Source organism: Leopardus geoffroyi, chromosome D2 (assembly GCF_018350155.1).
Source record: "Leopardus geoffroyi isolate Oge1 chromosome D2, O.geoffroyi_Oge1_pat1.0, whole genome shotgun sequence".
In the NCBI taxonomy this organism is placed as follows: Eukaryota; Metazoa; Chordata; class Mammalia; order Carnivora; family Felidae; genus Leopardus; species Leopardus geoffroyi.
In genome coordinates, this window is record NC_059334.1 from 46,668,844 (window position 1) to 46,685,146 (window position 16,303).

Sequence of the window (16,303 nt, forward strand, 5' to 3'; positions counted from 1 at the left end):
AAGGCTACCCTTAGGTAGCATGTCTTCATCATTCTGAATCCCCTTGCTTTCTTCACTTCTCTTTATACCAATTACCTTCTTTTTTTACTTTAATAATATGTATTTCTTTGTTGACTTGTTTATTTTCTATTGCCCCACCAATAGACATAAGCTATATGAGGGCAGGAATTTTATCCATCTTGCTTACTGCTTGCAGGGTGTTTTCAGCTGCGTGTGGCAAGTGAAACAATGGAAAGTTGACTCAAACACTCAAGGACATCTACATTCTGACATAAATGTGTCTTTGGCAATTCAACAGCCCCAGAGCCTTGGGTTAACATTTCTGTTCTTCTCACACTGAGGAATGGCCATTGCAGCTCCAGTCCTCACATCCTGACCCAACCATCTTATAAGGGAGAGAAAAAACTTCATCCTCTCACATTTCTTTGGAATCTTTTTCAGAATCTTAGCTAACTTCCTCTTTTATATTTTTGAGGTCATGGTCACATGAGGTCATGGGCTGCTGCTAAACCATAGTGGAATAGGATGGCAGTGATTGGCTCTGATCAATCGTGGTTTCTCCCTAGAGAGGAGAACAAACCCATCTTTCCAGATTACCTGCCCCCTGATGTCTGCACAAACTAGGGCCCTGACACCAAGGAAGATGGGAGGTGTGTGATTACTGAGTGAGACACCAAGAATGTCTGCCACCCCCATATACCTGGAATGGGGCCCAAGTCAGAACAGAGGCTCAAAAAATACAGACTGACTGGATGATGGAATATTTGTACTTCAGTAGACTAAAAGTGACCCAGACAGCACTCTTGATGACCTTGTAGAGATCTACTTTCTTTGGCCCAGTCTTGCTCATCTCCCATAGCAGCCCTGTGAAGTCAATGTCTATTCACTGCTTTTCAAAGAAGATTAGAGCTTGAAGAGGTTGACTGAATTAGTCAAGGTCACCCAGCCAGGAAGTGGGTAAGGTGCTCAAACCCACAGAGAAGTTTCAAAAATGGCCAAAGTTGCACTCAAGAACAAGGGAGGGATTGACGATGAGTGGTCCTACAAGAGCAGGACCAGGAAATTGCTTGCTTTAGTGAGGGCCTACTGTCTGTCAAGGCTTTTTCCATATGACTCCATATGCACATATACTAGAAAGTAGGGAGTATCATATCCATTTTATAGATTAGGAAACTGAGGCTCACAGAAGTCAAATAATTTGCCCAAGGACACATAGCTATAACAGATGGTAAAGTTAGGATTTGAACCCCAAAGGGTCACACTTCAAACCCTGTATTCCTTCCACTAGAAGAACCAATGGAAGAACCACTAGAAGAAAGCCTTGGAGAAGTCCGTGAAGTAGTTCTTTTTTTTGAGGTGGAACAAAGGGAAGAAATTGAGTGGAAGGACACAGAAATTTTGAGGCTGATGGGGGGAGAATTTGAGAAATCTCACGTCAGATGGCCTCAATTGTTTCAGGAAAGTAGTACACACAGTCATCCGTATGATGAGGTTCAGACTTAAAAATGGTAACAATTTGTGGCAAACCCTGGGAAGATTGAGATGGTGATCAATTTGAAGGGAATAGCAAAGCTGACGAGCAGCAGGTGGGCCCAAGGGGGTGGGAGCTGTGTAGAGGGTCAGAGAGTCAAGAAGGCCAAAGGGAGGCCCAGAGAGGGGAGAAGATGGGTGGGGCAAGGCACGGACAAGTCCCAAAGACTAGCTCAGTGCCTGACAACGCATGTCCCCTCAGTGGGGGAGGGCGGGGACTTTTACAGACCAGACACCCAGGTCCCAAATCTGGAGTGGATGGTGCCTGGGCAGTTGTTGAAGAAGACTGGCAGAAAGGGGGCTTTGAATACAAAGGAAGGAGGATCCTGGTAAATATCAAGGAAGGGCTGTCCCAGGGCAAGACAGTGCTAAGCAGAACAGGGCTAGACTTTGTAAAATCTGTTATGTGATCAGAAAGCACAGGGAAGGTGGGGGAATGGGGGAGAGGGACAGAGCCAACTGAGACTGGCACACCAGCCAGAAATGTTGGGGCAGGGCCTGGGACCTGCCAATTTACTCACCTGTCCCAGGGTTTCACTTTCAACTTCTGCTAAGTGTACCTGATCAGGTGCAGGGGCATCTGACAAATATGTGTGATTCGGAATGACTGACCTTAGTTAGTGTTGCTACCACCTACTGAGATAAAATTTGGGCATTATTTTTTCTGTGAACCATAAGTGAAAGGAAGGCACGTACTTTAATAAGATTCTCATGGCAAGGTTCTACGGGCCAACTCTGTAAGCCACAAGAAGAAGGCAAAGGGAGGGTCCTCACAGTCTGAGCAGAATGAGCCACCTCAGGGTCAGACACTGTGCATGCAGACACCTTTTCCCTGCTCATGTCACCTGGTGTGGCTCTCCTTTCAGGAGCAATGATCTCAATGGTATGTTCTAGCCCAGGGAGAAAAGAAGACAAGTCTGGAGCTCAGAGATAAAGCAGCAGTGCCTTGGGGCCAGAATCCACTGAAGCCAGCTCAGCAAACAGAGGAGGAACAAAGGCCCCTGGGAGGCAGAGCAGATGTAGACAAAAACAAGTCAAGGCCACCAAGATGAAGCTTGAAGACACCAAGTTCCTGTGTCCTTCCTTCTCATGGCAACATATTCCAGTTGCTGGCAAGGTGCTAGAAAGAGACAGATAACCTCTTGTGCGCCCAGCTGAAAAAGGAAGCATGAAATTCAGGAAAGGGATCCATTCCTCGATTCTTTCTCAATCACTGGCAAGGGGAGGTTGGCCCTGGCAGACCCTTTGTCATTGCTCCTGCCATACCACAGGGAGCAGTAGACTCCTTGGATTTGCTCAGTAATAAAAGGACCAGGCACACTACTTTCCCACCGCTTCTTGACCAAATATTTTCCTTGATGAATGAGACAGCACTAAACCATAAATGGCCCACAGTGGCTTTGGCTCACACTCACTGGTGCTGAAGGTGATGCTGTTGGCCCCTGAAATGGAAGGTGGTGCTCTAGAACTTTGCTCTGCAGTCCCGCTGTCATAGCTATATGCCCGTACCCAAACAGCCCTGGGGAAAAGAGGTCTGCCTCTCTAGGCCTTATGCCTAGCACCTGCTGTCCCCTCTGATTGACCTGAGCTTTCCATCCACAGGTGGAGGCTTGGCCTGGAAAAGCATGAGAACACTAAGGCTTCTCCATCCTTCCATCACTCACTCGTCCACCAATCCTAACACTCGCTGGCCACAGGAACTTGGATGAGTTGCTTTGCCTCTCTGTTAAAATGGAAAGATTGTGAGAATTAAATGGGCACAGACACGGATACACGTTAATCATCGTAATTTGCTGAAATCAACTCTGTGACAGACGCACTCCATGGCATGCAAAGGAGGACGGTAAAGGAGGCCTGTGTACAAACGGCTTAGTACTGGAGAAGCCTACCACACTGCCCCTCTGCAGCTGCCTCTATAGTCATTATCTGTAGGAAAAAATATTTTTAAATGAAGCATTTCTTTTAGAAATCTAGGAATTCTTTACATTCTCTTGGGTCATGAGCTCAATGTCAACATGATTTCTTCCCCTGGAATGAAGCGTGCATCCGAACGTGGGCAGGAGTTCATAAAGACAGGAGTGACGTGCATTGCCCAGGATGTTTTTCTTTGCTCTTGTCAAGTTGCTGAAAAGAGAGGCTTTCTAAGAACACGGACAGCGCAGTCTCATGTCCAGCAATGCAGACTCAGCGCACTGCATCTGACCAGTGACCGTGACACCTGCTGGCCACCCCTGGAACCACACCCAACCTCCTTGACCATGAAATGCCAAGGTTCTTTGTCAGGATGACTTTGAGGGCTACTTGATGAGCAACACTGCCTAATTAAGGCAACCATTTCTTAGAAATTAAAGAGGAAAACAACACATGCTTCGGAAGGCAGCAGTGGCAGTGACTGGAGCCAGACCTGAGTTTCAACTCCAGATTCTGCTGGTGAGGAACTGGGTGACCTTAGGCAAGTTACCCAGCCTCTCTAAACTGATTTCCTCATCTGAACAAGGGTCTGACTGTTACTTCTCATGGAGTCATATGAGGACAATATGAAATTTTGGACTTCAATTCACCTCTGAGGGGAACTTTGGTCTCACGCAGGTCATCTTCTCTAGGCACAATGTTGAGATCCAAGGGCACAATATGAATGGTTCCAGGACAATTAGGGTACCCATTGTTGGTACCAACATGCCCAAACCAGGGGCAAAAACCTTTTTCGGTTATGGACAGAGTTGTATACTTCCACAGGCCTGCTGACTTTATTCCAATGTTCTCTTTCTTTCTTTCTTTCTTTCTTTCTTTCTTTCTTTCTTTCTTTTTTAATGTTTATTTATTTTTGAGAGAGAGCATGAGCAGGGAAGGTGCAGAGAGAGAGGGGGACAGAGGATCCAAAGCAGGCCTCATGCTGACAGCAGAGAGCCCGATGCAGGGCTCAGACTCACGAACTGTGAGATCATGACCTGAGCTGAAGTCGGATACTCAACTGACTGAGCTACCCAGGCGCCCCTCCAATGTTCTCTTTCTGATCTGTGCTCCATCTAAGGACCCCCAGTCAGGAAGATGGGAAAGCAGTATTTGCTAGATACATTGGACTGGTATGGAAAACTGACTGTGCCTAGCGGCTGAAGATAAGTTCAGCCCACTAAGAGGGAAAACGGAAGTGACTGGCTGGGCCACTCACCCAAATTGTCTCTGACTCCGCTTTCCTGGGATTGCCTTTCTCACTCTATCCACCTCTTGACCCTGTGATATGCATGGAGAAGAGAGAAGTTAGCTAACCCCAAGGCTCAGTACTTAGCTGAAAGTCCTCTACCCAGAACCATGACATTAGAAGCCTGAGTGTGGGTAGTTTCTGGTCTCGAGTTCAGGCCAAAGAGTTCATATTTGTGAAGATGCTCCAGGGAGAGTCTCTGGAGACTGATGGGAAGGTGCGTGCTGCAGAGGACCCAGCACGCCCTCATGCTGCCTCTCTTCTTTCTTTGGCCACGGCCACGACCGCTACTTCTGCTACTGCCGCCACCAATGAATGTAGTCGTTCAAACCTGGATACTTCTGAGAGTGTGGGAAGCCCTATTGGTAATTACCCTGGAGCAACAGGTACAAAATGGGCCCGTCCTACACAAGCAGGAACATCTGATCAAACTCTGTGCCTAACACAAAAGACTCACCGTTTCTCGATGACTCACTTTGAGACATCCGCTTCTGGCCAACCATTCACAGCTATAAACATACCTAGGGGCTGCTCCATGTTGAATGTGTAAACTGCAGTATCTCATTCAATTCCCGTCTGTCTCCCTCTTGCACTCCTTATGTGCACTGACAACCATTCTCCTTCCCAAAGAATAGAAAGCGCGTGCTCTCTGTATGAATTTTGCCCCCGTCTGTTTGTCCCCTGCTGGCTTCACTATTCCTCCTGCTCAGCCTGGGTCCAGAAGTCCTTATTTCAGCCTCCTTGTCCTCTATCTTTCCATTCAATAAGCCCAGGAAACCCCCAGCTCCTGGCCACACTCCTTTAAGTGCTGTCTCTATTTCTCTCCCTGGGTTGACAAGGATTCTGGAGATAAGCCTACAGTTATGTCCTTTTGAATCCAAGCTTTTCAATCCCTACTGAGTATCATTCAAAACTCCTTGACTTCACGGTTTACTCAACACTCTTAAGCATCTTCCCTCTGATCTATAAGCTGTAGGACCATTTGGAGTAGGGGGAAATCTAGTGCCTTGGCTAGCCTCTTCGGGGGGATTTTGTCTCTATGTATCTGTGTGGGTTTGTTTTGTTTTGTCTTGTTTTGTTATGGTTAATATCTCTGCCTCTGAGGCCAGCTCTCCATATTTGGTTTTCTCTTTGGCTTGCCTCTTTCAGCCCTGTCCGATTTCCTTCCTGGGGCTGTAGACCTTGGAAACAATGGGGAAATTCTGCCTCCTGATGCCCCAGCCTGCTGTGAGGGCAGAGTGAGCCCAGTATTTGAATCTGAGATCATTTTGTGTAACTCCATCTTCTCTAAATAGGTGCGTATGTGCCCTCACAAGGTAATCCAAACAGCATGGTCCCTGTATCTACACAGACACCCCCATACAGACCTTGTTTGATTGCTTAGTGGTAGAGAGAACCACTTGCCATGGCCCTACCTTTGAGAAGAAGGTACTTGTGACATCCCTACTTTTCCTGCTGATTCCAAGGGAAGTCCTGCTTCCTGCTCTGCATAGGCTGACAGTTACCAACCTCATCTTGACTTTATAAGGAAATAGAATACTGAAGGGGTGGGTGGAAGTAGGCGGGGGTCTGGGTTTGAGACCTTATTCAGTCATCATGACTTAGCAACCCCAGAAATAAATTTCTCCTCTATTTACCCTGGATTGTGTATCTTTCAAGCTACAGTTGGAGTGTAGACTGCCTTGGATTCAGGAAAGAATGCTCACTTACTTCTCTATGTAATTGTCCTTCATTTCCAATGTCATGCCTTGAAAGGTTATGGCACATTCCCCTGCCTTTTCCCATGTATAGGCACCCTCCTCTCCTCTGCCTTCTTAATCTCACAACAAACTCTGAGCTGGCCAGCCTGATACAACTATGTCAACTTGAAGCTGAGAACTAATCCTGCTGGTTTTGGCATGAGGGGCACTGGAGCCTACCCTCAGAAGCAAAGCTGCCTTGTATGGAAATCTGCTTCAGGAACAGGATAAGAGGGTGTTGAAACTTCTGTATCAGATTGTCTCTTAGAGACCTCTACTTTCTAGAAGCAAGAAGATCTTCTCAGGACTATCAGAGGGCCTCAGATTACCCCCGGAGTCAGGAAAATGGGACAAATCCTGTCCTGTCAGAGGCCCCTGGAAAGGCAGTAGCAGGGAAACATCTCTCTTAGCATCACTTTGGCTTTCTAAGGGGCTCAAAATTCTGCCGCTTGCAAGCAATGACTCTTAACCCTCCAGGGATGCCAGAATCTCTGTCCTATTACCCAATACCACCACAGAGAGCCTTTTAACATTTAATTGATAATGGGTGGGAATTCACAGGGATCTCTCTGACAAAGGGTCATTTGTAGAATGCCAGTCTGCATGAGTTCTAGTTTTATATCTGAAGGGTGAGGGAGGGAGCCATGGAGGGGGAGATGGAGGTGGAGACAGACACTGGTCCTTCCTAAAGATGTCAAGGACGCAAGGCCAGTAATGAGGTGCTGCCTTCTCTCTGCCAGGGTCTGAACAAGTTTTCTGCCGTACAGGAGTTACAAATGGCAAGATTCCACTGGGCTGGTAGAAATTCTAGGCTAAATAGTTGTGACTGAGGCTGAGAGTTCTTGTTGAGAAGTCTGGTGGAAAGCCTTCTTCCTAAATACATATTTATTTAAAATAACAAGAAGGATTTTATTAGTTACAGGACTTCCACAATATATTCTTTCTCTCCTATTCAATTCCCTTTCTCTTTATCTCTAGGGAATAAATACCGAATATCTTCAATATCTGAATGTGGATGGAAAGAGGAAAATTTGGCAGAGGTACATCTAAGTTGTGGAAGGTTGGGTGGGGCAGGGGGGCAGGGAGAGGGGGCAGGCAGAACATTAGGGAAAAGGGAGCCACTAATGAAAGTAAGGATCAAGAGAGAAATTGAAACCCAAACGCTAGTGGAGGGCAGGTGTTCCTATCAATTTTGCTCTGAGATTTTAAAGAACAGAAAATATGTTGAATTAAGGCACTGGCTCTCAATCTTGGCTGCATATCAAAATTTCCTGAGAGGTTTTGAAAAACTACAAAAGCCTGATAGACCTTTGAAGAAGGATCTCCAGAAGTGGAATCTAGGCATGAGTAGTTTTAAAATTTCCCAGGGTGATGTGAACAAGCTGGCTGACTTGAGAGCTAGTATCCTAGTGGGCACCAGAAATAGTTGGAGGGCTCATTAAAACACAGATGGCTGGGGCCCTCCTTTAAGGCTTCTAATTCAGCTTGTCTTGAGTGGGTCTGAGAATCTGAATTTTCAGCAAGTCTCCAGGTGATGTTGATGTTGCTGATGTGGGGACCACAATTTGAGAACCAGTGTCTTAGAGGAATAAGTGCTTACCATTTTTTCAATGAGACCATGTGTGTGTACTCAGTCTATAGATTTGCATAGCTGTGTTGTCTCTTGTGTGTATCTGAAAACCATGTGCACACATAGAGGTAAAGGGAAAGAGGAAGCCCAAGTGAAGAGGGGAGTTCTTCTGTAAGTTCAAATAAGAGAAATCTGCTTTGCTTTTTTCAAGTTGTGACTGAGGAGCTCCATTCATTTTTGGTCCTGTCTTACCCCTGAGGAAATGACCCATCGTTCTCGAAGTCGGGAGAGAGCAGTTGGCAAGGTGAACAGTCATCTTTCCTCTCCTCACACAACCAGGGCCTGAACTGTCCCTTCTGGAGCCAGCAGCCTCTACCTCCAAAGAGCTTCAGAGACCATCCCAGAGCCAGGGGGTGACTGACCAAGGTGCTGAACCTCTTCCTCTCCCAGAGGGAGTAGATAGGATCAGGGGCATGGTTGGAAAACCAGACTGTGAAGTTTCAAAGTGAAGGTAAAGGAGGACAGTGCTAGAGGTGGGGTTAGGAGAGAAGGTGTGTCCTTGGAGATGTCCTTCCACAGACCTTAGTCAGTAAATCCTCTCTCCCTGACTCTTCACCCCTGAATTGAAATCAGGGAACTAGGAAGTGAGATCAAGTCTCAACTTCTGGCTTCTGTACCTTTGAACAGCTTAGTGAGATCCACCTGACTCATTAGCCAAAAGTCCAACTCCATCACAGTCTAGTGTATGTGTGTGGTCTAGTGAAAATGACAAGGGAAGAGATTCTCTGGACAGGGTGCAACTTCTTCGTGACCATCTCTCAGGACTCCAGCAGAGACTGGGTTTAAGGGGCTTGTAACCTCTCCTCTTTCCTTCCCCTCATCTCAGCCTCAGAGGGAGCCAAGAAACCGCTGTCCCCAAGGCAACTCCGTTGGGGCGAAAGTCAAAAAACATGAATTCCTTAGCTCTTCCTCTTTTTCTGAGTTAGCCCCCAATAGGTTAACAAGGGAGCATAGTGGGTTAACAAAGAACAATGCCTTGAGAAGGAACGAGGCCCAGAGCCACATCTGGGTACAAAAAGCATTCTGAATTTGTAGAATATCCGAGATGATCACATTCAATCGCAAGTACTGAAATGCTTTCTGAAATCACACAGATGCACACATGCATATATAAACATGTGGGATGTCCTTTCTAGATGTAGGAAATTAGAAGCTGACAGTGGTAGGCTGATGCTAACTCAGAAGCTATCTCTGTTGAATGAAAGAGAGGCTGTCAATAACATTACAGAACTGGACATGAAACTCGCAGGAGCTCTGTCCTGGCAACACCTCTCACTTCACAACTGTTCTGATTATACTGTCTTTTGTTACCTGGGGGTCTGGCAGGGAGTAGGAGGTGCCAGCCAATAATTCCATCTGTGTGTCCAGCCATACCCATGCTCTCCCAGGACACTTACACTCATGCTTATTTCTTCTTTTCTCTCTCTCTCTCTCAACAGAGTCTTCCTATTAGATGTAAAATATGTTTGTCTTCTTTCCCTGCCTAACTCAATCAATATTCACTGCCTTCCTTTTCTATCTCCCATTCATTCCTCAGCACATTTTCATCCACTCCTGGTTCTAAGTACTCTGGGATTTCAAGTCTCTTCTTTTACCGATACCATTAAACACTCCTTTCTTCCTGAATTCCCCTTTCCTTCTACCTCCTTGGCAGCTCCTTTGCAGACTCTCCGTGGTCATTTAATTCTGAAGTTCTTCAGGCCTGGCTCCTGGTCTTTTTCTCTTCTTCCTCACTACCTACTGTCCCTCAGGCCTAAGGCTAACTCCTCCATACCCGAGGCTTCAAGTCATTACTCTCTGTCAATGTCATTAATCTCTTCCCCCCACCGCCAGTTCTATTGGGAAATAATTGATCTACGTCACTGTATAAGTTTCAGGCATACAGTATAATGGTTTGATTTGCATGTATTGTGAAAAGATTACCATAATAGGTTCAGCTAACATCCATTTTCTCATGTAGATATGAGGTATGATATTGATATCCAACATCTCATATGTTGTCATACAGACAATAAAAAGAAAAGAAGGAAAAAACTTTTTTCCTTGCAATGAGAACTCTGAATTTAGTCTCTCAACAGGTTTCCTACACATCCTACATCAATATTAGCTCTAGACATCATGTGGTTCATGTTCCTAGTTCTTATTTATCTCATAACCGAAATTTACGCCTTTTGACCACGTGGCTTCACCAATTCTCCTTCCCCCAACTCTCAACCTCTGGTAACCCCAAATCTGATCTCTTTTTCTGAGTTTGGCTTTGTTGTTGTTGGTTTTTTTTTTTTATATTTCACATATAAGTGAGATCATATAGTATTTGCTTTCTCTGTCTCATGTATTTCACTTAGCATTTGCCTTCAAGGTCCATCCATGTTGTTGCAAGTAATGGGATTCCTCCTTTTTATGGCTGAATAATATTCTACTATACACATATATACCACACTGTCTTTATCCATTCATCCATTAATGGGCACTTACGTTGTTTCCATGTCTTAGCTATTGTAAATAATGAACATAGGAGTACAGACAACTTTCCCAGTTAGTATTTTCATTCTCTTTGGATGTATTTCCAGAAGTGGAATTGGTGGATCATATAGTGGGTCTATTTTTAATTTGGGGTGGGAGGATCCTCCATACTGTTTTTCATGGTTGTTGTACCAATTCACAATCCCACCAATGGTGCACAATGATTCCCTTCTCTCCACATTCATGCAGGAATTTGTTTTTTCTTCTCTTCTTGATGATGGCCATTCTAACAGGTATGAGGTAACACTGTGGTTTAAATTTGCATTTACAGGGCACCTAGGTGGTTAAGTGTCCAACTTCAGCTCATGTCATGATCTCACGGTTTGTGAGTTCGTGAGTTCGAGCCCCATGTTGAGCTCTGTGCTGACAGCTCAGAGCCTGGAGCCTGCTTTGGATTCGGTATCTCCCTCTCTCCCTGCCCGTCCCCTACTCTCCTTCTCTCTCTCAAAAATAAATAAACATTAAACATTTTTTTTAGATAATAAATTTGCATTTCCCAGCGAGGTTGAGCATCTTTTCATGTATCTATTGGCTTTTCATATATCTTCTTTGGAGAAATATCCATTGAGGTCCTTTGCGCATTTTTTGATTGGGTTATTTGGTTTCTTGCTATTGACTTATAGAAGTTCTTTACATATTTTAGATGTTAACCCTTTATATGGTTTTGGAAAATTTTTTCCCATTCTATATGCTGTCTTTTCACTTTATTGATTGTTTCTCTTGCTGTGCAGAAACTTTTTAGGTTCTGTACTTCCACATGTTTTGAGTGTACTTTAGGTTTCACTACAAAAAATCATTACTGAGACCCATGCCATGGAGCTTTATTCCTATGTTTTCCTCTAAGCATTTCATGGTTTTGGGTCTTTCATTTAAGTCTTTAATCCATTTTGAGTTAATTTTTGTGAGCGGTATAAGTTATGGGCCCAGTTTTATTCTTTTACATGTGGATATCCAATCATCCCAGCACCATTTACTGAAAAGACTGTCTTTTTTCCCTTGAGTATTCTTGGCTCCCTTGTCAAATATTAGTTGACTATATGGGCCTGGGTTTATTTCTGGGCTTTCAGTTTTGCTCCATTGGTTGATTTGCCCATTTTTATGCTGGTACCGTATTGTTTTGATAATTATAGTTTTATATTATAGCTTGAAACCAAGTAGTATGATTCCTCCTGCTTTGTTGTTCTTTCTCAGGATTTCTTTGGCTGTTCAGGGTCTTTTGTAATTCCATATAAATTTTAAGCATGTTTTTTCTACTTCTGCAAAAAATGCCACTGGAATCTTGATAAGGATTACATTGAATATATAGATGGCTTTTGGTAGTATTGATTTTTTAACAATATTAATTCTTCCAGTTCATGAACAGGAGATACCTTTCCATTTATTTGTGTCTTCAATTTCTTTCATCAATGTCTTGTAGTTTTCAGAGTAGAAATCTTTCATTTCCTCAGTTAAATTTATTCCTAAATATTTTTTATACTGTTGTCAATGAGATCAATTTCTTTATTTCTTTTTCAGAATATTCATTGTTAGTGTATAGAAACATTACTGATTTTTTGTGTTAATTTTATATCTTTGTAATTTTACTGACTCATTTATTCAATCTAAGAGGTTTTGGTTCAATCATCAGGATTTTCTGTATACAAAGTCATGTCAAATGCAAACAGAGACATTTTTGTTTTTCCTTTCTAATTTGGATACCTTTTATTTCTTTCTTGCCTGATTGTTCTAGTAGGACTTCCAGACTATGTTGAATAGTAATGAGAGTGGGCACTCTTGTCTTGTTCCTGATCCTAGGGGAAAAGCTTTCAAACACTGAGTATGATTTTAGCTATGGGCTTGTCATATATGGCATATGAGCTTTATTATGTTGAGATATGTTCTTTCTATGCTTAATATTTAAGAGATTTTATCATTAATGTATGTTGAATGTTCAACATTTATCTCTTCTCTGCCTGAGCCCAGCTCTGTATATCCAACTGCCAATGTGGGGTCTCTTTAGGGCAGATCAAAAGCCTTCAAACTACCTGCTCATGTAGTCTTTCCACTCAAGCTTCAACCTCTGCCAAGATTGCTATCACAGTGAACCAGCACCAATATCCATCTCTGGCCACAAGCCAGAAACCTATGAGTTTCCCTTGACGACTCCCTTTCCTTCACTACCCACCTAATCTGTCACCAAATTCTGTGCATTGGATCTCCTAAATGGTCCTCAGATCCTTCTTCTTACTGTTTCCATGACCATCACCCTAGAACAAGCTTCTAACATCTGCCATCTAGACCTATATCCACATGACGTCCTTCAAACAAGGAATCTTTTCAAGATGCCATTTTGATCATTCCGCTCCCTTTGCTGAAGCATATCAGGGATTCCCATTGCATTTAGAACAAAAACATGGGTAGTATGACTGCACTAAATCTGGTCTCTTTTCAGTCTTCCCAACCTCTTCTCATGGCTCTTTGTTTTTCCAGCAACACTGGCTTTTCCTCAATTTCTCCAACTCACCTTGATCCCTTTCATCATAGGACCCTTGCAGAATTCTAACAGGGAGGAGCCAAGATGGCAGAATAGCACGGAAGTTTTTTGTATGTCTTGCATCCATGAAATACAGCCAGACCAACACTAAACCATCCTACACACCTAGAAAACTGACTGGAGGATTAACACAACAATCTGCACAACCTGAACCACAGAATTCAGCAGGTACGTGGTGCAGAGAAGTGAACTTGGGGAACGAGAAGGTGCAGGAAGGGAGGTGCTTTTGTGAGTGGAGAGAGGATGGAGACTGGGGCGGGGAGAGGATACAGGAAAAGCACCCCTCCACAAAAGCAGCTGGAGAAAAGTGGAAAATTGGAAACAGCTGCAGGGACTAAATTAAAAAGGGAGAAAGGAGAAAGGAGTGGGTTTAAATTCCATTAAGACTGTAAACAAGGGGAGTGCAGTCTGCAACTCCGCAGCTTGATACCTGGTGGTGCTCTAGTGGGAAGGGCGAATCCCCAGGAATAGAGTGGGGTCGGGGAAGTTCTCGGGCCACATGGGGAAAAGCAGTTCCACTGCTGGAAGGACATTTTGTAGAGATTGTTGAAGCCTCCTGGTCCCAGCAGACCCCAGAAAACGGCCACATTCGCTGGTGCTGGAACAAGGTCGTTAAGGGTGAAGCTGGTGCCAGATGTGGTTGTGATTTCCCATAATCCCTGAAACACTGCTGCTACACTATCTTGCGAACTTTTTCTGGGGCAGGCTGGCATCTGGCCGCAGTCTCGGGGCACCAGCAACAGCAGGGTCCAGCAAGCGTTCCTGGGTGCAGCCCACATTCAGCCATTGCTCATTTGGTCATTGCTCAGTGAGACGCTCCCACGGAAGGACAGAACGGGTCAAAGCCACAGTCCTTCGGAAGTAAGGGGCCAGGGAAAATAGCCGCATCTGAGACAAAACTCAGAAGACAGGCACTGCCTGCGGCCTGGTCACAGAGAGTGAAAAAGTGGGGAGTGGACGAAAGCTGAAGACAGAGGACAGGTGAGTGATTGTTGATCCGGGAGAACAGACTGGGTGGTTGGGTGGTGCCATTTTCACTGCTCCTGCGCATGCACATACGCACCTACCAGTGCCACAACAAGCCACCCCAGTAGGCTAGCAGCGCCATCTAGTGGAGAACGGAGCCATTACACTGAGCCCCACCCAACTGGGCCAACTTTCCTCTCAAGAACCCAAGTCTCACCCCCGGCTTAGTTTATGGACTATAAAGCGCTACATAGACTGACTTCTAGGGGAAAACGAAATAATTTCAGTCCTACTTCAATCTGTTAGCAGGTCCATCTATTCAATTTTCTATCTTCCTTTTTTTTCCTTTTTTACACTTCTTTTCTTTTTCTTGAATACAGAAAGAGAAAAAACTCATTTTTATTTTCAATTTTTATTAAAAAAATATTTTTCTTTAAATTTTATTACTATTTTTTTACTTGTGTGTAAATTTTTTCAAATTCTATTTTACTTCCATCATTTTAGTCTACGTCAAGGTATTCACCTTTTTAAATTTTCAAATGATTTCCTTTTTTTTCTTTCTTTTTCTTTTTTCTCTTTTTCATTTCTTTTCTTTTTCTTGAATGCAGAAAGAGAAAAACTTAATTTTTACTTTCAATTTCTACTAAAAATATTTTTCTTTAATTTTTTTACTATATTTTTTGCTTTTACGTAAATTTTTTCAAATTCTATTTACCTCCATCATTTTATTTTAATATACTACAGTGTATTCACTTTTTCAAATTTTCAAACAATTTCCTTTTTTTAAATTTTTTAAAAATCTTTTTCTCTTTTTTCTTTTCGTTTTCTTGAATACAGAAAAAGAAAATATTCATATTTATTTTTAATTTTTATTAATTTTCTTTAATTTTTTTCTACTTTATTCTCTACTTTTGTGTATATTTTTTCAAATTCTATTTTACTCCCATCATCTCATTTTAGTCTACATCAGTGTATTCATTTTTCAAATTCTCAAACGATTTCTTTGTTTTTCTCTCCCCCCTTTTTTTTCTCTAATCTGTCAAACCACTATCAACACCCAGACAAAACACACCTAGAATCTAGCATCATTAATTCTATTTGTGTGTGTGTTTGTGTTTTTAATTATTTAATTTTAATATTTCTAATTTTAATTTTTCTTCCTCATTAGTTCCTTTTCTCCCTTCAAAATGACAAAACGAAGGAATTCACCCCAAAAGAAAGAGCACGAAGAAATGACAGCCAGGGATTTAACCAACATAGATACAAGCAAGATGTCTGAACCAGAATTTAGAATCACAATAATAAGAATACCAGCTGGAGTCAAAAATAGATTAGAATCCCTTTCTGTAGAGATAAAAGAAGTAAAAAATAGCCAGAATGAAATTAAAAATGCTATAACTGAGCTGCAATCACAGATGGATGCAGCGGCGGCAAGGATGGATGAAGCAGAACAGAGAATCAGAGATATCAAGGACAACCTTATAGAGGACAATGAAGCAGAAAAAAAGAGGGAGATTAAGGCCAAAAAGCACGATTTAAGAATTAGAGAAATCAGTGACTCATTAAAAAGGAACAACATCAGAATCAGAGGGGTCCCAGAAGAGGAAGAGAGAGAAATAGGGGTAGAAGGGTTATGTGAGCAAATCATAGTGGAAAACTTTCCTAACCTGGGGAAAGACACAGACATCAAAATCCAGGAAGCACAGAGGACTCCCATTAGATTCAACAAAAACTGGCCATCAACAAGGCATATCATAGTCAAATTCACAAAATACTCAGGCAAGGAGAGAATCATGAAAGCAGCAAGGGAAAGAAAGTCCTTAACCTACAAGGGAAGACAGATCAGGTTTGCAGCAGACCTATCCACGGAAACTTGGAAGGCCAGAAAGGAGGGGCAGGATATATTCAATGTGCTGAATCAGACAAATATGCAGCCAAGAATTCTTTATCCAGCAAGGCTGTCATTCAAAATAGAAGGAGAGATAAAAAGTTTCCCAGACAAACAAAAATTAAAGGAGTTTAGGACCACTAAACCAGCCATGCAAGAAATTTTAAGGGGGACTCTCTGAGGGGAGAAAAGGTGAAAATATATATAGATATATAGATACATAGAACTAAATACAGAAATAAGTACCAAAAGCAACAAAGATTAGAAAGGACCAGAGAACACCACCAGAAACTCC